Below are 24,517 nucleotides of genomic sequence, written 5' to 3'. Positions count from 1 at the left end.
AATAAACAATCCATGACATTGGTTGTATTTGGTTTTCAGGTGATTGTTCTGAATTCCATCATTTTTGACATTATCCTTGCTCAATTCCCACATCTTCTATTCTCACCAGATGCTCTTGATATTGCTTAAGACAATATATAGATATGCATAATTATGGTTATCTTTGTCTTTGGAGTTACTTAAGCAAAACAAAATAATAGTGATCTCTCTCATTTTTTATGTTCCGTTAATTTAAACATTCATCTTCACTCAACAGTTATCCCCTATGTAGTCTTCCCCTTGCTTCAATCCTTCCCTTCCTCCTACTGGAGATTGAACCCAGGGGCACTCTACCACTGAGTTACACCTTCATTTCTTTTAATTTCTTTTTATTTTTTAAGACAGGTCTCATGAAGTTGCCCAGGCTTGACTGGAACCTACCATCCTCCTCACTCAGCCCTACAAGTCTCTGGAATTACCACCTAGTTTTCCTATTTCTTTCTTTCCCTCTTCTTTAATTTCAACAACCTCTTCAACATGATGTTTCTAAAATACTAAATCTGATTCCTCCTCCACCCACCCCTCTCTCTCTCTCTCTCTCTCTCTCTCTCTCTCTCTCTCTCTCTCTCTCTCTCACACACACACACACACACACACACACACAGAAACATTCTGTAGCTTAAGTGGGAACTTACTTTAAACAAATAAGCAATCCATGTCAGAGATTTCTGAAGACAGGATTAAAGAATATATCAAAGGTACTAAGAAGGAACTGCTAATCATTGGTCTTCGATAGACATCTAGGAGCAGTGGTAAAGAGAAGAAGCCTCCTGAAATGAGGCACCTGTGAAGTTATCGATACTTTGCTTATTTTTCAATAAAAACCTCAAACACTGGGACTCACCCTGCAAGGTTAAAGGAAGAGTACAGGGAAAAGGGTGCTGGTTCTTTGTCTTAACCTTGTCACCCACTGGCACTCATGTGGAATGAAAGTCTGAACACCTAGGATCCATGAGGTTGGAAGGGAGTTGTTACAAAGCAGGACTGTGGGGTCAAGTAGCCCTGGAAGTGAGTCCATACTTCATCATAGACTGGTGACCAATGAAAAAATAAATAAATAGAAGGGTGGCCAGTACAATAGAGGATGAAAATTGGGAGGAGGGAAGAGGGGAGGTATACTAGGGATTAAAATAGAGCAAATTATATTCCATGCATGTATGACTGTGTCAAAACGAACTGATTGTTATGGGTTACAATGAACTAACAAAAACATTTAAAAGAACTATATTATAGTGTATATATATACACTATACTTTATAACATATATATGTAACTATTATATATAAAACTCTCCATATGTGTGTGTGTTGTGTGTGTGTGTGTGTGTGTATGTATATATATATATATATATATAAAACCTTTGGTGAGGATTAAGTTGAACATTATATAAATTTCAATATTATAATGTTATAATGTTCAATATTATAATTCACTCATATTCTTCAACGCAAAACTATGTCAAGACTAGAGCAGAGGTGTACAGTTAAGATCACTTATGTTATTATTTATATCTTGCTCTCCCTGATAAAAAGGCTACCACAAACCTTTTTATGTCTGTATTAACCATCTCTTTTAACTTTTCATGTCCTGGGACTTAAAAACTAACATTAAAAGTTTTAGGTATTCAACTGGTATTTTAGTTAACCTGCCAGAGTTCATAAAGGGATCTATAAATAAAGAGATGATTTAAATTATTATATGAGTTTTTAAATGTAGTCTTCAGAGTATCTCTAAATTTCAATGTAATAAACACTAATGACAGCATTCATTGAGAATAAATAATAAAATTGTTAAAAGATTTACATAAACTTAGTCTTAAGCAGATGGCACTCATTAAATAATGGTTATTGTTGTTTTATTCTTTTCAGTCACATACAACACCAGGATACACCCTGACATAATCACAAAAGCATGGAACAGAACCTGCTCCAATTCAGTCCCCAGCACTCCCCACCTCTGCTCCCGCTACTCCACCTATTCTTTTTCAATCCATTTAGAGTTTACTTTTTTTTTAATTAGCATCCTGTGAATACACCCAGTGCCAGGAACCACCATGCCACATCCATGCATGCTCATAAGAAACCTCAGTCATACTCATTCCACTGTTCTTCCCTTTTCCCATCTCTTTCTCCTTTTAAATCCTCTTCTCAATCTCAACTCTACTGATGTCTCCTATATTTTGATGAAATTCATCTTACTTTTCCCCTTTCTCTTTCTCTTAAATCCCTCATCCCTTATTTTCTATTAGCTTCCACCTATCAGAGAAAACATTCAACTCTTTACTTTCTGAGTCTGTCTTACTGCAGTTCCATCCATTTACAGGCAAACACCATAATGTCATTCATTTTTATGGCTGAGTATTGTGTATATGTACACAATTGTGTGGTGTATATATATATATATATACACCACACAATTGTGTACATATACCACCTTTTCTTTATTCGTGCATTTATTGAAAGTCATCTAAGTTGGCTCCTTAGTTTGACTACTATGAATTGTGCTCCTATAAACATTAATATGTTGCATTACTATAGTATGCTGATTTAAAATATTTTGGACATATACTGAGGGGTAGGAAAGCTGGGTCATATGGTGGTTCTATTCTTAGTTGTTCAAGGAATTGCCACACTGTTTTCCGAAGAGGTTGCACCAATTTGCAGTCCCACCAGCAATGTATGAATGTACATTTTCCCCCACATCCTCACCAGCACTTATAATTTATTCTGGATAATTGCCATTCTGACTGGAATTAGATGAAATCTCAATGTAGTTTTGATTGCATTTCCTTAATTGCTATAGATGTTGAACATTTTTTTCATTTATTTGTTGACTATTTGTATTTCTTCTTTTGAAAAGTATCTGTTTAATTCTTTTTCCCATTTATTAATTGGGTTATTTGGATTTTTGGTGTTAAGTGTTTTGAGTTCTTTGCATATTCTGGATATTAACACCCTGAGGAGCAGGTAGGAAAGATCTTCCTCCATTCTGTAAGCTCCCTCTTCATGCTCTTGTTTCCCTTTGAAGCAGAAACCTTTTAATTTGATACCGTCCCATTTATTGATATTTTTAGTTTATTTCTTGCACTTTAGGAGTCTTGTTAAGGAAGTCATTTTCTTCTAGCAGGCGCAGTGTTTCTGGTCTAATTCCTCGTTCTTTGTTATACTTTGAGTTAATTTCTGTGCAGGGTGAGAGGTAAGAGTCTAGTTTCATTCTTCTACATATGGACTTCCAGTTTGCCCATCACTGTTTGTTAAAAGGGCTATCTTTTTTCCAACATATATTTTGGCACCTTTATCTTACTATCAGAAAACTATATTTACATTGATTTGTCTCTATGTCTTCTACTCTATTCCATGTCTTCATGCCTATTTTGGTGCCAATGCCATGCTGTTTTTGTTACTATCCTTCTGAAATATAATTCTAGATCCTATTTCCTCTGTGAAAATCAAGTTGAATTTCAATTTCCAGGCATGTTCTATTATCAGCCACTTTTATGTTGTCAAACAAAATAAAACATTTTTTTAGGTCTCTAAATGCACTGTATTTTATTTTTTCCTTCTCCTCTGGCTAGCTTCTTGCCATGACACTCCAGGCTGAAGTTCAACAGAGTATGAGAGCTGCTTTGGAAGCACAAGTAGTAGCATATCAAAACACTCCTAGGGTTGGGGCTATAGAGTTCAATGGTAGAACACTCACTTCTCATGTGTGAGGCACTGGGTTCAATCCTTAGTACCACACAAAAATAAAATTCATAAAGATATTAATAAAAAAGACCCCTAAAGTTCAGAATCAGCTCCCCTTTTTTTGGTCATATTCAGAGTGTATCTTCTATTCATTGAATACATAAAATTTGGAGACATGGCTGTTTACAACTTTTAAAACACACTTTGAAATAATAAGAATATATTGCTAACAGTACTCATTCATTTTTCTTCATGGAACTGTTAGGCTTTTTTCAAACAATTCGCTTAATTTGCCAAACAGGCACAATGCTTTGGCCAAATAATTCTGAGTTATATCATCTCAATGTCAATTTGCATCACATGTTGCTTGGTAAACAGTGAAGAAATGCATGTAATATACTATTGATGTATTAGAAGATACTTACTTTTCACTAGGAGAGCCACAGGTAACATCAGTCAGCAGAGAAAAGGCAAAATCTTCAGTCACTTCTGTAAAGTGGCTGAATCCTCTTGTATCCTTGAGCTTTGGATTAAAAAGGATACAAAGAATCTCATAAAAAAGAGTTCTGCTTTTGGTATTGAAAACTTGATTTTTTCCTTCAACAGTCATCTAGAAAAAATTCCAGTATAAAAATATATACTTCAAAAATAAACTTCTTAAATTACATGTCATCTACATACTACATAAAATCTTTATTAACAGTTGTTAATGTTTACAAACATGAACCTATGAAGCATTTAAGAGAAACTGGTATTTCAAATACATACATTTGCACTTTAAAGTGCAAAAATAAACATTTAATTTTAAAAAAGACACAATAGCCAAAATATTTTCTATTTAATCTTTAATAGCCAAATGGTCACCTGGATCACTTAACTACAATAGTTAGCCTGATGAATTAAAACAAGTCCCATTTTTATACCACCCCCAAGAACATACATTCTTTTGACTAGCATATAAAGAAATAAATGCCTAGAGAATATTTTTTTATAATGGAAGTAGGATTATTTTTGTCTGTTTTTCAATGAACAGAAGCTACCGTATGTCATTAAATTCTAATAATCAAATCAAGAAATTATTTTCAACCAATAGTACTCAAAACCACCTGGCATCCTTGTCTTTTTTCAGAAAGTATGACCCTTCCTACTTTGGAAGACTACATTATTCATTATTGGAGGAATAAGAAAAATAGGGGGGAAAATCACCTTCATGGTTTTTCCTTGCCAGAATGAGGGAGCCCACATCTCAACTAATACCTAAGCAATGGTATGAAGCCACTGACTTATTTTGTTCTATTTTAATATATCTAATAAGTTCCTGTTAATTTTTTAAACTCCAAGTCATCACTTTCTCTATATTCTACATTATGCTCTTCCTGCCAACATACATTATCAACTTGCACATAAACTTATATTAGCCTTAAAATGACTAACCCGTTTCTCCTGCTAAAGGAGCTCATGAGGAGTTCTCCATATTTTTGTGTGTGTGTGACTTAGTAACATTCCAAACTCAAAGAAGAACTCAAGATCTGAATTTATAGTAGCCACCTCAAAGATAGGAAGGGAGAATGCAGAATAATCCACAGGGGAAATACAACGAAAGGAACAGAATAACAATTTAACAATGAGGAAATTACAAAGGAAGATGAAAGAACAGCTGATTGGACACTGAAACAAGCAAACTGGTCATAACAAATGGAAAATAAGCTCAAGAAACTCTCCTAGAACTCAACGAAAACGTAACAGACAAGTAGGACAAATCTCTCAGATACAAGCATACGAAAGAACAGATACAAGAAAAAAAAATACCACAGTTCTTTAATAAGCTAAAGAGACACTCCTGTCTAAAAGTTCAGAGATTACTTTCAATCAGAGGAAATTAAGAAAACAAAAAACACCAGACATATAATATCTGAGTGATTTTTTTAAAATATTAAAAAAAAGTCATACTAGAAATCAGAAAAATAAAACATAGTAAAAGAGAAACAAAAATTCAATCCGACATGAGGCATTTCTGAAAATGAAATGCCAGAAGCCAACAGAGACACAGGTACATAATTTTAAGAACTAAACGTTATGATCTAAAATTTCTAGAGTTTTTCAAACTGTTATCTATGTTCAAGGAAAACAATTCCTTTTAGTAGAGTGCACAAAATAAAACAAAAAGGGCATTTATATAATGCTTGGTTATTGTGGGCACTTCAGAGTTCTTACAACTTTATGTTAACTTCTTTAATCTTCACAAGAATCCTCTGAGGAAAGTCCTAGTATGACCTTTGTTTCATTTCCAGGGAAAGAAACTGATTCAGAAAGAAAATAACTTAAGTCAGCCAGAACACAGGGTTGGTGACTGGCCAAACCCAGGAGGTGTTCCTGATAGATACCTGCACTGACTGCCCAAATCCCCCACAGGCTTGTCAAAAAACAACACAGATTGACTCAGGTCACAGACAACTTAGTTAAAATTATTGCAATTATAAAATACAAAATCAGTCAGTAAAATACAGATTGAAATCTAAGCCAGTTAGTACTATTATAAATTATAGGTACAAGATAATCTTGGCATCAAATGCATAATATTAAAAGTATGTGTGATAAAAAATAAATAGTCTGGCTTTTTAAGGACATTTTACATAAACAGATACAAAAGAAACACCCAAATTATAGAAATTGACTTAAAAACAAGCAGAAGACTTAAAGCAACCATGGGAAAAAATTAAAAACCTGTCAGGGTTAAAAATAAAAGAAGCAACCATTGGAAATGGGAGATGGTCTACCAAACTTCCACAAAACAAAATATTCATATGCTCTTTCAAGTTTTCCAGAACACAAAATTAGACCTCCTGACTCATGTTTTATTAACCTCCAATTGCCAGGAAATCTAAATCTGGTAAAATTAAAATTGTAATATCAAATCCAGCAGGGTTTTAAAAGACTGATAGTGTTATTAAGGCAACTGATAGCTTTTAAAATTATTTTTACTGTACCATGTATGGGAAAATCAGAGGCCAGAATATCATGTTATTGCAAAAATATGCCCAACCCCACTGTTGGATTTTATCTAGAAGTCTTCATATGAATCATTTAAAGCTATTGCTTTTTTTAGGACAATATTTGTATCATGCAAACATGAATAAATAACACTTCTAGAGTGTGTGATCTTATCTAAGATATTGAGATTTTAGTAAAAAAAAAACATTATGGAAAATAAAACAAACATTATGTAGGGCGGGTTCTGTTTCAAAGAACTTGGAAACTTAGAACTTAGAAACAGTTTTAACTGCAATACAAGATTTTATGTAACCAAGTTCTATTCAGCCCTGGCAGATTTAGGCTGTAACTTCTGAAGCTGAGGTTGAAGTGTTAGTTTAACATGATATATATGAAAGGTTACTAGATGAAGTATAGGATTCCTTAAATTTCAGATGAGCACATAATAACTGGTTGCTAAATAAGTATGGCAAGTAAGTATTTTATGATGTATATATGCTTAAAATTTAGTTGTTATTTATCTGAATTTCAAACTTAACTGGGCATCCTTTAATTTTATTGGGTAAGTTTTATAACCTTATCCATATGTGATTATCTATATCTTTAGTGCTTTGTTTTATTATTCTTGTAGTCTAATTATATAACTATGTCTAAAAAATGAAATATTTATTTTGTGGCATACAGTCATGCATAACTTAACAAGGGAGATATGTTCTGGGAAATGCATTGTGGATAGTTCTGTCGTTGTGAATATCACAGAGTACTTACTACCTGGTAAGTACCTACATGCAGGATACATGGTTTAGCCTACTGCTCCCAGGCTACAAATCTGTACAGCATATTACTGTACTTAATACTATAGGTGACACATGGTAGTATTTGCAAATGTAAACACAGAAAAGCTACAGTAAAAATACTAATAGGAATTTATAATCGTATGGGAACACCATAATGTGGTCCATTATTGAATAAAATGTTTTTGTGTGGTTCATTCATGGCTGTATTTCATCAATACACCAGAATTTATTGAACTAGGCCCCCCTCGATAGCAATTTTTTGTTTCAATTTTTGTTATTACCGTAAGTAATGCTAAAATAAGCATTGCTGCCATACATGGTATTTGAACAAATGTTCCCAAACCCATTTGTTCTGTTTGAACACAACACCTATTAGGTATTCATCTAGAACAAGCTTTAAAAGTTATAACCCAAGAATTTCAGAGGTACCCCAATTTTTCCCATATTAAAAGGAAATAGAAAGTTACTTTTGGTAAAGCACACAAATAATCATAACAAAACAATCAAGATATATTATTTGATAACCACTTAAATCAGTGTTGATTCTTTTTTAAAAAATATTTATTTTTTAATTATAGGTGAACACATTCTCTTTATTTTATTTCATTTTACTTTATTTTATATGGTGCTGATATCAAGCCTAGTGCTTCATGCATGCTGGGCAAGTGCTCTACCTCTGAGCCACATCCCAACCCTCAGTGTTGATTCTTGACCAATGGTATATAACCATCTTATATAACTTACTGAGGAAAAGGGGCAGCAGAATTTTCTTATATCTTCTACAAAATATTTGATCTGAAGTTCTCTGCTCTATCCTACATTGTTCTCATATATGCTTTCCCTTGTCTTGGCCAAAATCAACTTGCTGATGTCCCATTCCATTTCATCATTAGAAAATTTAAGTAACATGGGCTGGGGTCATGGCTCAGTGGCAGAGCACATGCCTCACACATGTGAGGCACTGGATTCAATCCTCAGCACCACATAAAAATAATAAATAAAACAAAATAAAGATATTGTGTCCATGTATAACTAAAAACAATATTTTAAAAAATTTAAGTAACATTATTTTCTGGAGTGAGATCACTATTTTCTAGAATGTTCTCTATGTGAAATAACAACCACTTCTCTGCTTTACAAGCTACTTGGCATAGCCTCTTCTTACCTATATACATAACAATTTTCTTTTTTATACTTTGAGCTTTATATTTTAAGAAATATCATGGGAAATAGAATAGACATGATATTCTAAGTCCCTGCTGTGAACATTTTAAATATTTAAAGGTCACTATGTTAGAAATATAGTATTAATAAATTCATACATATGTGATCAAAACTTTTTATACTTATACGTAAATGTGTTACTATAAAATATCTTGGTAAGAATCCCACACACACATTCTCATGCTTTCCTCTAGTACTAACTCTTTTTATTTATCTATTTTCATGTATGTCCTTGGGCTCATATCTCCATTTAACTCCATCATTTGCAGAAGTGTAAATAAATAAATGGGTTTAAAACAAAACCTAGTTGGTCCACGTCCAGGCCAAATTGAATGCCTAAAGTTATCTGGCCAATCCATAGCTTTTCCTTTTCTGGGAAAGTTTCCAGTGCCCAAGAGGTACAGAGAACAAGCAGTGGATAATTGTTCCTGTTTCGTGGCATTTAAACTAAAAGCACTTTGTGGATGAATACCTACTCCAAGTCCTCTTTTTTTTTAAACTAAATTATTTATTTATTCTAATTTGTTACACATGGTGGCAGAATGCAATTCACAGAGCACAGTTTTTCAAGTCACTGATTATACATAAAGTATTTTTCACACCATTTGTGTCTTTATACATGTACTTAGGATAATGATGTCTAACTCATTCCACCATCATTCCTACCCCCCATTCCCTCCCTCCCAATCCCTTTCCTTTTCCCTTTCTAAATTTCCTCCATTCCTCTCATATTCCACTCCATCACCATTATGAGTCAGCCTCTTCATATTAAAGAAAACATTCAGTTTGGCTTTTGGGGATTGGCTTGCTTCACCTAGCATTATATTCTCCAGCTCCATCTATTTACCTGCAAATGCCATGATTTAATTCTCTTTTAATGCTGAGTAATATTCCATCATGAATATATACCAAAGTTTCCCTATCCCTTTATCTACTGAAGGGCATCTGGGTTGGTTCCACAATTTAACTATTGTGAATTGTGCTGCTATAAACCTTAACATGACTGTGTCCCTGTAGAATGCTGTTTTTAAGTCCTTTGAGTATAAATCGAGGAGTTGGATAGCTGGGTCAAATGGTGGTTCCAATGGGAGCAAATCTTTACCACAAGCACATCAGATAGAGCACTAATCTCTAGAATATATAAAGCACTCAGAAACCTTAACACCAAAAAACAAATAACCCAATCAATAAATGGATTAAGGAACTGAATAGACACTTCTTAGAAGAGGATATACAATTAATCAACAAACATATGAAAAAATGTTCAACATCTCTAGCAATTAGAGAAATGCAAATCAAAACTACTCTAAGATTTCATCTCACTCCAGTCAGAATGGCAGTTACCAAGAATACAACAAAAATAAGTGTTGGCAAGGATGTGCAGAAAAGGGCATACTCATACATTGCTAGTGGGACTACAAATTGGTGCAAGTCCTCTTTTTATGACTGCAAAAACAATAGAGGTCAAATGCCAAAGACAAGTAAACAGCTTCTGGAGAATCAGAAAGAGCCTGCAGCTTCCAACATCTGTTCTGCCTTTCTAGACTTTGAACTATTTTTTCTGCTGCACAAGATTATGCAAATTGAATACTGAGGGTGTCAAACAGGCATCCCTCATATCCAAACAAAAGTTCATTGTCAGGTATGATGAATTCTACTCTTATATTTAGAAGTTTAGTGTTATCATAATTCTATGTATGTGATATAATAGAATGCGACTTTTGTGTTGGTTTTCTAATTTGTCAAGTTCTATTAAACCAAGTGTTTCCATTTGCAAGATTTTCTTACCTTTTCTATTAGATGCACCACAGCACTGAGCTGTTCATCCGTGTTCTCTGTGGCTACATTCATGTTAATGTTGTGGAGCACTCTGTTAAGAATGTCTTCATCAAGGGGCTGATGTAGCTGATCGGCAAGGCCCCAAATCGCCTGTGACTCTGCATCAGAGACAAGAGTGATGTTGGCAGTACCATATGCTTTATCAATTCTGGCATCACCTTTTGGGCCCAAAAGCACAATCTGAAAGCATTTAGGAAATGGACTTGAAGACCCTATATCTGGCGTTAGGTTGACATCCAACATGGTGATGCTCTGGCCAGGTTCAAAGACCAATGTGCCTTCATTTCTCATAAAATCCTTTCCAGAAACAGCTGGAGATATGAGAGTACGACCAATTGTTTCAGCACTCCTCAACTCCTGCAAAGGAAACAATAACATATAAGTGAAACTATGATGTCTCTGAACATGCCATAAACAAAATTTTATTTCGTAAAAATAAAATTCTATTTTTGTTAAATAAACTGATGGGCAATATAGGGCTTTATATGTTTTCTCATCTAATTAAAAATTTGTAGAGATAAACATACATCATACAGTAATGGAGTTTGGAAAGACAGGTTCTTTTGAGTAAACATATCAAAGAAGAGAACTAGAAAAGAAATGTTGCTTTTTCCCCATAAATGTCTCCCAGGTGAACACACTAAAAGTTGTGCTTTAGCTTACACATGCTGGAGAACATACGTATGAAGGAACAAAAGAAATATTAACATTTCATTCCTACCTGGAAATTTGTTGGGGAGGTAGTTGTAAAGTAGGGAGGATAAGGAGGAGGCAGAGAGAAGGAAGGAGAAGGAAGAATAAACTGGTCTCTTGCTCACACTTAAATACAGGAAAGCAGGAATGTGTTATAAGGTCCTAAGTGCATATATCTCTCATATTTTCAGTTTGGTTATTAAAAAGTATTCAGAAAGTGAAGCATGAATACTTAGTCACGGAAGAATGAAAGGAATTCACATTTATTTACAACTGAGCCAACAACTGTGAAACTCATAGTATAGCCCAGGATTGCAAAATATAGATGCAGAATTAAAGAGCAGGTCACTCATAGGAACTATTATTCTAGTGAAGACTTACAGAAAACAGAAGAGCTATGGAATTAATTATCTATTAATACATGGTGTTTTATGACAAAAAAATAGACAAAGTAAGGGAAGGGAAAGGTCAGGGCACAATTTTAAATAATGCTGGTTACAAAAGCTCTTGAGCTGATATTAAAAAAGACCTCAGTGAAGTAAAGAAATAGGTTACATGATGATCTCAGCAGAAATATTCTAGATCTCAGGAGAAATATTCTAGGCAGGAAGAAGAGCAATCACAAAGTCCCTGAAGTAAGAACCATCTTAGTATAAGAGAAGAAACCAGAAGGCCAGCGTGACTGGAAGCTCACATGAGAGGTGGAAGGGGTCATTTGGGGTGGGCACATGATTGGAAGCATGGAAAATACAAGAAAGTGGCCCACTTCATTCAATGTTTTCATCAGCGTTCAGGCTGTTATCTTTATTAGTCTTTTAACAGGAAATAAGCACAGAGGCAGGAAGAAGGCACACATTTTTGCAATAGTTCATGTGAGAAATAGTGGTAGCTTGATTTAGGGTCCCAGGAGTGGAAAGATTTGAAGTACCCAGACTGGGAATGTATTTTGAATATAGAGTTAAGAGGACTTTATGATGAATTCAAGGAAAAGGAAAATTGAGGATAAAGTCTAGCAGCTGGCTTTGATGAATAAGTAACTGCATGAATGATAGAAAGCTAGGGGTAATATTGTTGAAGGAGATATCAAGAGTCAATTATCATACATATTAAGTCTGAGATGCCTCAGACACTGAAGCAAAGATTTCAAGTAAGAAAAATCAGATACATGAGTCTGGAAAAGGGGAAGCAATTGACAAAAATTTGGGAGTCCTCAGCTTTCAGGTAACACTTATAGGTCGGCATAGTGTAGCCTGGAGAGTGAGTCTGGGTAGATTCCAACAGGCATCATCACCTACATTGACATCAGAGAGGAACTCCCAGTGAGGTAATATTAAGAGCAGGAAAGTACCACAACCTAGAAACCCAAAGGGAACAGCATCCTTCAGGAAGAGGAAGTAATCAACTATTTCAAAAAATGAACAGTCCATGAAGACAGTCTTTTAAAATCATCTGCAGAACAATGATAGAACAAAAACCTTACTGAAGGAAACTACTCAAAAGCTTATTGGCTTTTGTATTTTAAATGGTTACACTACAATTATTCATTGAATATTATATAACAAAAATCAGAACATGTTGGATGGGTATTTAACAAACATTGTTGAATGAAATAAGGATGCCTCAGAACACAATTTCAAGAATTTAATTTGCATAACTTCCTAAACAGGTAGACCCAAAAATCATATGGTGGATGGTAAAACTACAGATAAAAGCAATGGAGTAGTTAAACATGAAATTCAGAATAGAGGTTATCTGTAAGATAACCTCTTATATCAGAGAGGGGTTCATGGCCCCTAGTTTTAAATTCCTGGTAAAGCTGGATTTCTCACAGAGGTGGTGGTGTTTGATTAGTATGAACTGCATATATACATTTTGTCCACTGTTTTCTGGTAGAATTTGTTTCGTAATTCCAATATTTAAAGGAAGTAAAAAAATCAAAATGTTCTTATATTTATAAAAATGTGGCACAAACAATCAGCAGTATGCTATTGGAAAGTCAATATAGAAACATTTGAATAAACAGGCATTATAAGAATAAGAAGTAAATTCACAGTGTTTCTTGAACTTGTGTACTCTGAGCTATTGCACAAATATATAGATGATTAGCATCTGTTTTGAAATTTGGTTTAAAATATAGATGATTAGAATCTGTTTTCAAATTTGGTTTAGCTATAGGCCTATTTAATGGAAGCATAACTAGAATGGGTGATTTTTTCATTATTTCAAGTAATTAGGATGGAAAATTTCTTCTTTATACCATCGAGACTTAAATATTGGAGAATATATGCTGCCTTTATTTATGTATATGGGAATGTATTTATGTATATGGGAATGCTGACCTAACAAAGTATATGGATGTTATAGTGACTATTCTAACTTCATTAATCTCTCCTAAGTAAAGTGAAAATCATTATCATCATAACAAAATGGTGATTTGGTTCATTACTGTGTTCTCATCTTGCCAGTTCTTGGAAAGCAGAATTACACAGTTTTATCTTCTAGCAATATGCCTAAAATTCAGAAAGAAAGAAAGGCAGGGCAAAGAAGCAACAGGAAGTTATGCAAATGAAATAAAACACCAGAGAGGTAAATTATATTTTGATTTTTTAAAATCATACTTGTTACTCTTCAATAATTGTAGATTAGCATGCATTTATAAGAATAATAAAAAGAGATTTCTTGCACCCTTTATTTAGTATCCCTTATTGGTGGCATCTTGCATAACTATAATATAAATCATGACCAGGGTACTGGCATCAATATAGACAAGATTATCAAGACATTTTTTTTCTTTTTCTTTTTGGTACCAAGGATTAAACTCATAGGCACTTAACCACTGAGCCATGTTCCCAGCCCTTTTTATTCTTTATTTTGAAATAGGGCCTTGCTAAGTTGCTGAAGCTGGCTTTGAACTTGTGATCCTCCTGCCTCAGCCTCAAAGAATCCTTCAGTTGACTTTTGTCTGCACTCTATGCCACCCCCTCTTTCATCTTTGGAAACCACTAAACTCCAATTCGATGATTTTTTTAATTTTAGGAATATTATATAAATTATATCATACAGTATATAATTTGGGGATTTTTTTCACTTAGCATGATCATGCAGAGGTGACTCTGGTTGTCATATGTATCAATAGATTATTTTTAATTATTACTGAGTTGTGGTTCAGGGCATGGAGACACTACAGTTTAACCATTCACCCATTAAAAAAAGAAAATGTTGTTGGGGCCTCAGTAGCTCAGTTGGTAGAGCATTTGCCTTGCATGTGTGAGGCACTGGGTTCAATCCTCAGCACCACATAAAGGTATTGTGTCTACAACTAAAAAATATAAATAAATAAATAAACATAAAAAATTAAAAAAAATTTAAAACAGAGTGGATATTTTCTTTTATAAAAAATCTGCCCTGCTTCAGTTTTGTGCTATTATGAATAAGCTGCTATAAACATTGATGTGCAAGATTTCATGTGAACATAAGTTTTCATTTCCCTCGAATAAATGTCCCAGGAGTGCAATCGCTGGGTCATCTGGTAGTTCATGTTTAGTTAAGAAACCAACAAATTCTGTTCCAGAGTGGCTATACCATTTAATATTCCCATGTGCAGTGAGTAAGTGATCTGAGCTAGTATCTTTGAATCCTTCCAACATTTTTTGGTATGGTCACTGATGTAATTTTTGCTGTTCTAAGTGTATACAATGATACATCATTGTGGTTTATAAATAGGCATTTTGATGAGAGCTAATGATGTTGAATATCTTTTAATGTGCTTTTTAGTCATATAAACATCTTCTCTAATGTCTCTTCATGTTTGTTTGTTTGTTTGTTTTCTCTGTTTTTGCTTCCTGGTGTTCCACATTTTTTCTTTTTATAATTCCCTTTCTAGTTAGAAAACTTTAGCTTAGCTATTCTTTCAGAATAGGTCTGTGGGCAATAAATTATTTTTTTTCCTTTTATAATGCCTCAATTTCTCCTTCATTTGTGAAGGATATTTCTCCTCAAAATCGAATTCAGGGTTGATAGTTCTTTTACCTCAGCACTTGAAAAATGTTGTACCACTTTTACCTGATCCCATGATTAGTAAGAAATCTGCTATTGTTCAAGTTGGTTTTGTCCCATAGATATTCATATTTTCTCTTTCTCTCAATATTTCTCTTTGTATTTAATTTTCATATGTATCATATCTTGCTTGGAGTTTTCTTAGTTTCTTCTTGGATTTACAGATTACAATCTTTAGGAAATTTTGCAGTCATTATTCTTTCAAGTATTTTTCATTCCTGATTTCTCTTTCTTTCAGGATTCTAATGACACAATGTTAGATCTTCTGTTACTGTTACATTGGGAGGCTCTTTTTATCTTTTTCAATCTATTTTCCTTTTGCTGTTTAGATTGGATAATTTCTATTATTCTATCTTCAAAGATCATTATTCTTTACTTTGCTCCCTTCATTCTGCTACTGAGCCTATCAATTCACTTTCAGTTATTGCAAGTTTCACTCTTAAAATTTCCATTTTCTCTTCTTTGTCTTCTATTTATTTGCTAACACTTCCCATTTCTTTGTTGAAACTTTTTACTTTTCTCGTTTCAAGAATGTTTGTAATTGCTAATTGAAGGATTTTTATTGGTTCTTCTTAGTTACACACGACAGTGGAATCCATTTTCATATAGTTATACGAGCATAAATTGTATTTTATTCTAATTAGAACCCCATTCTTGTGGATATGCATAATGGTAAAATTCACTCTAGTACATCTATAAATGTACACAGAAAAACTATGCTAAATTCATTCCACAGTTTTTCCATTTCCTATTCCTTTGCCTTCATTCCCCTTTCTCTAATCTACATAATTTCTATTCTTACACTAGCCCCTCCCTTAATGGGGGTTAGCTTCATTGAAGCCTTTTGATGATGGCTCTATTACAATGTCAGATACTTTTACTTCTGCCATCTTACTATAGGCACCTGTTGATCCTTTTTATTTTTATTTTTTTCATTCCATTTTAGGTCTCTTTGAATTATTAATAGAACAAATGATTGATAAATGAAACATGGACATTTTGGATGTTATTTTACAAGATTTGAATATTATTTAAGTCTTCTGTTTTAGTTGGCTTCTTTTGAGATTGCTCTGGCAAAGGAAGGGAAGATGTACTTTATTACTGACATGTGAAAATATAAGCCTAATTTTCCCACTTGTTCTCTGTTGACAGAAGGAGATTCCTCATTATTGCTAAGTGCAGGTGGGAGTTTGATTCCAAACTCATCCTCAACTGATACTTCCCTGACTGAGAAGGGCATTAGTACCTTCCTACTGCCTCCCCAGAGCATCCATGAACACCATGAGGGAGCTGGGTTCCATTTTATTCTACTAGATAATGATGAAAGTCCTGACACTCCACTTGGTCTCTCTAATACTGTGCCAGCAGAGAGCCTGAAGCCTCTGGCAAGGTAGAAATCTAGATTCCTCATCCATTCTTTGCTGGTGTGTGGAAACAGATTTTTTTCTGGGGTGATTGGCTGAAGTAGTATCTATCTTGCTCGGCTACTCTTTTTCTGTTCCTTTCACTAGAGATAGCAGATTTTGTGAGGGCTTTAAAAAATCTCCTCCCATTAGTGTTTCTGTATATCATTACCTTTAGCTCAAAGTCTGGGATTCAAAGCATAAAGAAAACACTGGGAACCTACCACTGTTTTACCACTTGGGTCCCCAGCTCTCTAGCTCCTCTGCTTTCTCCTCTACAGCTTTCAGAGTCTTCTGATGTTGTTTATAAATAATTTTGATTGTCTTCAGTTGTACTTATTGGGAAAGTTACATTGACTCCATCTTCCCAGAAACAGAAGCCCTCCATTTTTAGAAAACTTTACAGATTTCATTCTTCACTTTCATTTGGGTTTGTTGAAATGGCATTGGTATAACAGCACTGCCATGAATACTCTTTACTAAGTTTATTGTTTATTGCAAGGTACTATTTGTATTTGTCAGAATTAATAGGGGATTAATATACATTCTATAGATGTATGTTGAAAGAGAGAGAATTATAAGAAATTAATTCATGCAGTTATGGTGACAAACGAATCCCAAGATCTTCAGGGTGATATGGCAATCTGGAAATCAGCGAAATTTTATGGTTTAGTAATAGCCCAAGTGTGAAGGTCTGAGAACCAAGAAAACCAATGGTGTAGTCACAATTCAGAATTCAGTAGGCCTGAAACTCAGGAAAAGCCAATGTTTCAATATGACTGTGACAGCAAGAAAAACTGTGTTTGAATTCAAAGATTATTAAGCAGGAAGAATTCCTCTTTACTCAACTGAGCTTTTTTGTTCTATCCATGCCTCTACATGACTGTATAATGCTCATCAACATTAGGAGGGCAATCTGTTTTACTCTGTCTACTGATATAAATGTAAATCTCATCGAAAAATGCCCTCATAGAAACACAAGAGTAAGGTTTGACAAAATATATTAGCGTCCTGTGGGCCAGCCAAATCAACATATAAAATTAATCATAATAGTAGGGGAAAACTAGAAATTAATGACATATATTGTCCCATAAATGTCCTTTAAGAGCTACATGTTAGTGACAACGTGTCTTACCAAGAGTCACTTATGACAAATCTAGAAAAAGTGTAAAGAAATATGTTAGTGATATTGGCATCAGATTCTTCATTTGGCAACTTCAATTCTTCTATCATCTATATGTATCACCAGTATAAAATAGTTTAAATGTACTTCAAATCTCTTTTATCAGCTGCTTTTCATCTCCAGTCCCCCCTCTATTCTCCCAAGTAGTGAGCATGTAGTGATATGTGTCATGGAAGAAGAGCAAGAATGAAGCATGTGCTTTTTTTCTCTCATTTTTCTTCCTATCTTAAATACTATAAGAAAAAATACTAAGATCTTCCAACTATAAATCAAAATGCTTCTATCTGCAATTATACCATACCACCTCAAGGTATGTAGAATACAGTTTATTTCTAGGGTCTCATGTAACAGAATGTTGTTTTTTGTGAGTTGATCTATAGTCTGTAACAAAGGTAATTACTCTGCCTGGTGAACCTGCAGGACAGCTTACTATTCCCAGTGCTAGGCCTGGCCTCCCATGCATGTCTACAGCTCACTGGCCATACACACGTTGTATTTTATGCACAAAATTGGTTTTTGAGCACAGAACAGTTGTATCACCTAATAGTGATAAAACCAAGCATATATTGTACAAAAAATTCGAATAAAACTTTGTAATCTTGAGGTCTAGAGTCACCAAGTATGGGCTATTTAAACAGTATAAATAATAGGACTGTCTAGAATGATAGCTTTCAAACTGTGGGTTTTCTGGGGCTACAAGAGTCAAGAGGGGAAAAAAAGAGAGGGCTGAGGGACCATCTCTAATCCCACAAGCATGCCTTGTGTAAAGAAGATACATATTCTTGTCTTAGCTATTTAAGAGTTTTGCTGTTAAAGTAAAAAATCAACGTTCAAAAGTATAGGGCATTGTTTGGGCTAACTAGATCTGGTGACTTGGTGTTAACAGCATTGTTCTTGGGAGCCTCCTATACCCATCTGCTCCTTGCCTTTACGCTGAAGTCACCTAATAGGATGATTGTGAAAATGTAGCAGTGAGGTCTCACAAACTCATGTATTTGAAGAAACCCAAAATATAATCAGTGTTTGAGGTTCTAAAGAATGAAATTTTCAACTACTTCAGAGATAGGACATAGCAAGTACTTTTTTCCTTCTGATCTCATATAGTTACATTCTGAAAAAACTTTAACTCTTATGAGACTTAATAGAACAGATTTATACCAGATGCTTTGAATTCTGTAATTAACTGTCAAAAACAAAGAAAAATCAAAGTTTATCATTTTAAAACATTTTTAAAACCTGTCACTGATGAGAGAAAAATTGACCTGCTGCAAGAATAAAGCTTAGTGTAATAAATAAAATGTGAATTATAATGGCATCCTCAGAAAATAATCTATCAATTATTGTCTGTTTTATTACTACACTTGTTATATATAGCTAAAGAAGAAAACCTTAATACATGTGACTACAGGCTGTAAGCTTACCTGAGTACTGAAGTTAACAGATATCATCAGTCCTGTCCCAGAATCTCTTTCCACCTGCAAACTGATTAAAGTGGCCTTCTTCTCAGCCACTGCCAGCCGAGAGCCCACAGAAAAATACACAAGGCTTAGAGGTTCATCACTTTGTAAGACTTTAATCTGTGCAAATCTGGCACTGTTATTTATTGCTGCTCCAGCAGTGACTTCATAGATTTCCACGAAAAAATACACTTCAACTTGAGGTATCTGACAATGACAAGAGAAAAAATATATACAACTACTACCAATTTATTTCTATTTGGGGGCAGTTCCAGCATCAAGAAATATTTTAATACACATAGATCATTATAGAAATGAATATACAATTAAAAAATAAAATTCTTGTGGTAGGTTACTAGAGAATTAGATTTGCTTTTAGGGGTTAAGTAACCTTAATAAGGAAAGTGGATACCATCAGAGCATGTTATATGCATGTGTGAAAATGTTACAAAGAAACCCATCATTTTATGCACTTGATACATGCTAATATTTATAACTAAAAACAAAATAAAAGGGCATATAGTTGGAAAAAATACATTTACTTTAGGTAAGCTTCTTACCAGAAGACCAACATTCAGAGACAACTTGACATAGTACATGAGCAAAAGGATAAACAAAATGTATTCATAAAACAGAATATTATAGAGATATAGTGAAAAGACTCATAGATGGATCTCAAAATATGCTGAGTGAAAATATTGTTTTGAAGTAATATATATATGAAGGTACATAAATAGATATTGAAAGAATAAAGTTCCAAAAATTCACTGTTTCAATATATGTTGTTAATGGATATTCATGCAAAGAATTAAAACAAAGAAAGGAAAACAGAATAAAGGAAAACTCAGGACAGCAGCTGCCTCAGTTGGAGGTAGCAGGAAGAGACCAAGGCAGGATATGGAGTTGAAGAACACTGAGGATGGGGGAACAAAAGGGTTTTAACTTTGTGAGATTTTACTTTGATATCTTTTCTTTTTAAAGAGCTTTAAATGTATAGGACCAAATATTGATGATAATAAATTCTATAATTTCATATTTTTTTCAAAATTTCACAAAATTCAATTCAAATAAGTCTAAATATATTCTGCTAGTTGTACCTTGCTTCTGTTCTACATTTTTACTTTCTCAACATTCTGAAATAATGTATTTTCTAAAATCTGAATTCAACTTTAAAACACATTATCAGTCATTTGTCATTATGAATTATTCACTCTTATACATAATCTAAAAACCTTAGGAGTAATGTTAGCTTCCTGGCACGACTCAAAAAAGCTAAGCTGATGTGGTTTTCAACTGCTCATGAGATTGTCTAATTTGATACAATGCATCATTTTCATCTATCAGCAAGGACCTTATTCATTACTTGTGATTTTTGTGTATGTGTGCTGGGGATTAAGCCCAGGGGTACTTTACCACCGATCCACATCCCCAGCCTTTATTTTATTTTATTTTATTTTATTTTGAGACAGGGTCTTACAAAGCTGCTTAAGGCCTTGCTAAGTTGCTGAGGCTGGCCTTGAATTTGTGACCCTCCTATCTCAGCCTCTGAGCCCTGGGATTACAGGCATGTGCTACCATGATCATTTCATGATCATTTTGATGATAATCATTATGTTGTGAAATAATACAAGAAATCATTCATATTATCCAAGAATAAGTTGCATCTTAGTCACACAATAAATACCCTTAATTTCATTTTGCTACTTGAAGAAATGTGTTTAGCTTTCATATGGTACATATCATTCTTCACTCTTTCTGATCAACTGTCAGCAAATATTGAAATACAGAAATAACTGTATTTATTCCACTTTTGAGAAGCCAAATTTAGCAAATACCATAAAATAAAACATTAGAAAAGTATGGGTAAGTATATTCAAGAGCTATTATTCCCTAATGACCAAGTGAGCTTGAATTCACAATGATTTCTTTCAACTGAAGATTTCAGCGTATTATATAAAGACTCTTTCCTTTATTTTCCAGTAAAATATTCCTTTTCATTGTCATGATGATTATAACATTACTTACAACCACTTGCAGTCAAAAAGAATATATTATAATCTAAGTGAAGAACTATCTAAAATTGAGCAGTGTACAGATGGTGCCTACACATAATTAGACCAGAGGCAAAGGTATCTTCTCTCAAAAAATAAACATTCTATTCAACAATATTGCTTAAATCTACTGAGAAAACAAGACACATAGATCACACCTGAGCCTCTCGAGACTCCTAGATGTGATTGGAGACCTTACAAGAACCCATTCTACGTATAACTGCTAGCAGATTTCTTTCCTAGTTAAGTCAGATGCACTCCAGGGTGATCTTTTGCCCCGACTAATATAAAATTAGTTTTGCTGGGATCAGATAGTTTTGGTGAAGCTAACAGTTGGGGGACTAAGAAAGGAGGGTTAAGGAGCCTTCCAAGCAATATACAGAGCTTTGAGGTTTAAGTGAGATTTAAAAGGGGGGGGGGCTAACTAGGCCCTGGAACATAATAAACATTCAGTCTTTAAAGGCTATAGATTTCCTTATGTTCTGAATCCCTTACCAGCCCTTTAAAAAAGTGGAGTTCAACAAGGTTCAGTTTGAGTTCTTTTTCTCATACTACATAGTCTCTTTCTAAACCATTCTATCTCAGCCTATACTAAAATGATCCTCTGTACTTAGTGACTTCCACTGTTTATCTGTGACTAAGGATTCTCTTCTAAACTCCAACCAATAATATTTACTCAAAGGCATCTCAAACTCAACATATCCCAACCAAATTCATTATCTTTGTCCCAGAAAGGCACAATCCTTCCCCATGTCACCTCCATGATAGTTGTTGTATCATGTTTCCATTACCTGCAGAAATGAAGGCTATTGACAACCTCTCTCTCACCTACCCCAAACATCTTGCTGACCATCAACTCTTCCGGATTTAACTCATGAGATATCTGAATCAATCTACTCCACCTGCATCACTAACTTATTTTCCACCTGCATCACCAACCTATTTTCCACCTGCTTCACCTACCACTTTCCAAGCTAGCCTAAAGTATGTGTCTCCAGAGTGTCCTCAAATACTTTTTCTTAGTAGCCTCTAAGTTTTTCTACCATGACAGCAAAAAGCTCCCCTTTAAAACAAACACACAGTCTCTCTCTCTCTCTCTCTCTCTCTCTCTCTCTCTCTCTCTCTCTCTCTCTCTCCCTCCCTCCCCATCCCTCTCTCTCTAACTTGTCTCCCTATATTTCTTCATCACCTTCTCCTAAAAAATACCCCAATACTTCTAGAAGAAAGACAAAACTCTTTCAAGTCCCCATATGATTTATCTGTTTAATCTTTGGTTACACCCCACACTACTGTCTCCTCCTTGCCTATTTTGGGTCACACTGGTCTTCCTGGTCCTTCCCTCAAAGCACCACTCACCATCACCACCTGACCTCTGTACATGCTGCTGCCTTTGCCTGGAGCCCATCTCATGCTCAATTCTTTGTCTCATGAACTCTTACTCAACCTATAGTTCTCAGCTAAATAATTCTTCACTAAGAAAGTTTTCTGGTTCTCTCTTTAGACCAGGTCAGTTTTTCCCCATTTTGTATTATGAAAGTTCAATATTCCATTCTTTTTATTTGTTTATGTTTGAAAATTGTGTGCTATGTATGATGTCTCTCTTCCCTACTATGTGCTAAACTTCTTCAGGATAAGGACAGACTATATATATAATTTTTCTTACCCTTGTTTCCCTAGGTTCTACCTCTGTGCTTGGCACATAATTGGCATGTAAAATACATCTATTAACTAATAAAAAAGAGAAGGGTAAAGGGGAATATGAGTTTATATGTCCTTGTAGTTTTTGTTATATTCATTCTTCCCCTTCCATATAAAGAACTCAATCACTACCCAATAATCTCTGTCAAGTCATTAATCAGAATAAAATATGTGATCCTCACAGTCATGGCAGCAATCTAATATATTTAATAAAATATTTGACACATACAAAATAAGAAAGCCCCCGAACATTCTTTAATGCATAATTTCAGCTTTCAGGGGATCTATAATAAGCCTCTCTGAATAATTACCTACAATCTTTTCATACTTCCACAACCTCAAGTCACAGAAACAAAAGAAATAAAGAGACCTCACAATGGGTCCCTTAATAAACCTCTGGCAGAATTTCCCACAAATTCTTTTAGAAAGTTTGCCTATTATATTTTTAAAAAATCTTTAAAGGCAATTCTATAACTTTAATTAATGGCCCATTCATGCAGCACACTTCATCCTTAATTTATTAGACAACTATTTTCAATAATAATAAGTGCCTCAAGTAGACACAGTTAAGCCATTTGAAAACTTGAGGTATAAGAGAAGCAAAAATTAAAAGGCACAAACTTAAGGGACAACTGAAAAAAGACAAGTATATGATGAAAGAAACATAATTTATTCAGCAAATCCATACTGAGCAAACACGAAAATCAATCAAGCTGTATATCATAAGAGAGTGCAGCAACACAGGACTTGCATCAGTGTGTGGACAATGTAAAGAGATAATCTGAGGAGGGGATAAGGAGAAAACAGGCAGGCACAGGATTTTGACAGCAAAATGAAGACAAGTCTAGAGACCTGAAAGCCATGCCATAGTCCAGATGGAGAGTGGCAGGGTCTGGGAGAATATATCATGGATGCAGAGCTGAGGAGGAAGAAGTGGAAAACACGGAAACGAGATGCAGTTACATGTGTGTGTGTGCTCATATGTGTGTGTGTGTATTTTAGAAATGAGAGGTAAATAAGCTGTGATTCCTGGCTAGTGTTGAGGTGACTTAGGGTGACAGTCACAAAGACTAACAGAAAAAATCAGTCAGGCACCTAAGAGAAAAACTGCAAATATAGACTGTCTCCTATATTTGCACCAAATCCTCCAGTCTTCTCAATATGCTTTACTTTATACGTTTTAACTTTTGTGAGTTAGATTATCCTCAAAAATCAATATCTCTGAAATCCAACCCTCTAACAATCTCTCTATCCATTATTCAATAGTGTCTTCATATTTTTTATTGCTTCTCTACTCAGACATTAAGACTATGAAGTTAGGGAATTCTTCATATCTACATAACAATGACTTACATATAATATTTAATTAGTAAAAGTGTGCTGTTTCATTCATATGGAAT

The 24,517-nt window shown here is 34.4% G+C and overlaps 1 protein-coding gene across 1 annotated transcript in view; it reads right to left on the bottom strand.

Moving 5' to 3' along the window:
• LOC144368167 (uncharacterized) overlaps positions 1 to 24,517 on the bottom strand; it is a 155,316-nt gene that overhangs the window by 2,593 nt on the left and 128,206 nt on the right. The window contains exons 13-15 of the mRNA XM_078026819.1: positions 19,333 to 19,575; positions 10,526 to 10,933; positions 4,151 to 4,248 (exon numbers count right to left, since the gene is read on the bottom strand). The gene's annotated coding sequence lies outside the window, so the exon portion shown is untranslated. The remainder of the gene's footprint in view (positions 1 to 4,150; positions 4,249 to 10,525; positions 10,934 to 19,332; positions 19,576 to 24,517) is intronic.

The sequence above is a fragment of the Ictidomys tridecemlineatus genome, chromosome 2 (genome assembly GCF_052094955.1).
Source record: "Ictidomys tridecemlineatus isolate mIctTri1 chromosome 2, mIctTri1.hap1, whole genome shotgun sequence".
Lineage (NCBI taxonomy): Eukaryota > Metazoa > Chordata > Mammalia > Rodentia > Sciuridae > Ictidomys > Ictidomys tridecemlineatus.
Note: the sequence above shows the minus strand (reverse complement) of the source record. Positions and strands in the feature narration are given on the sequence as shown.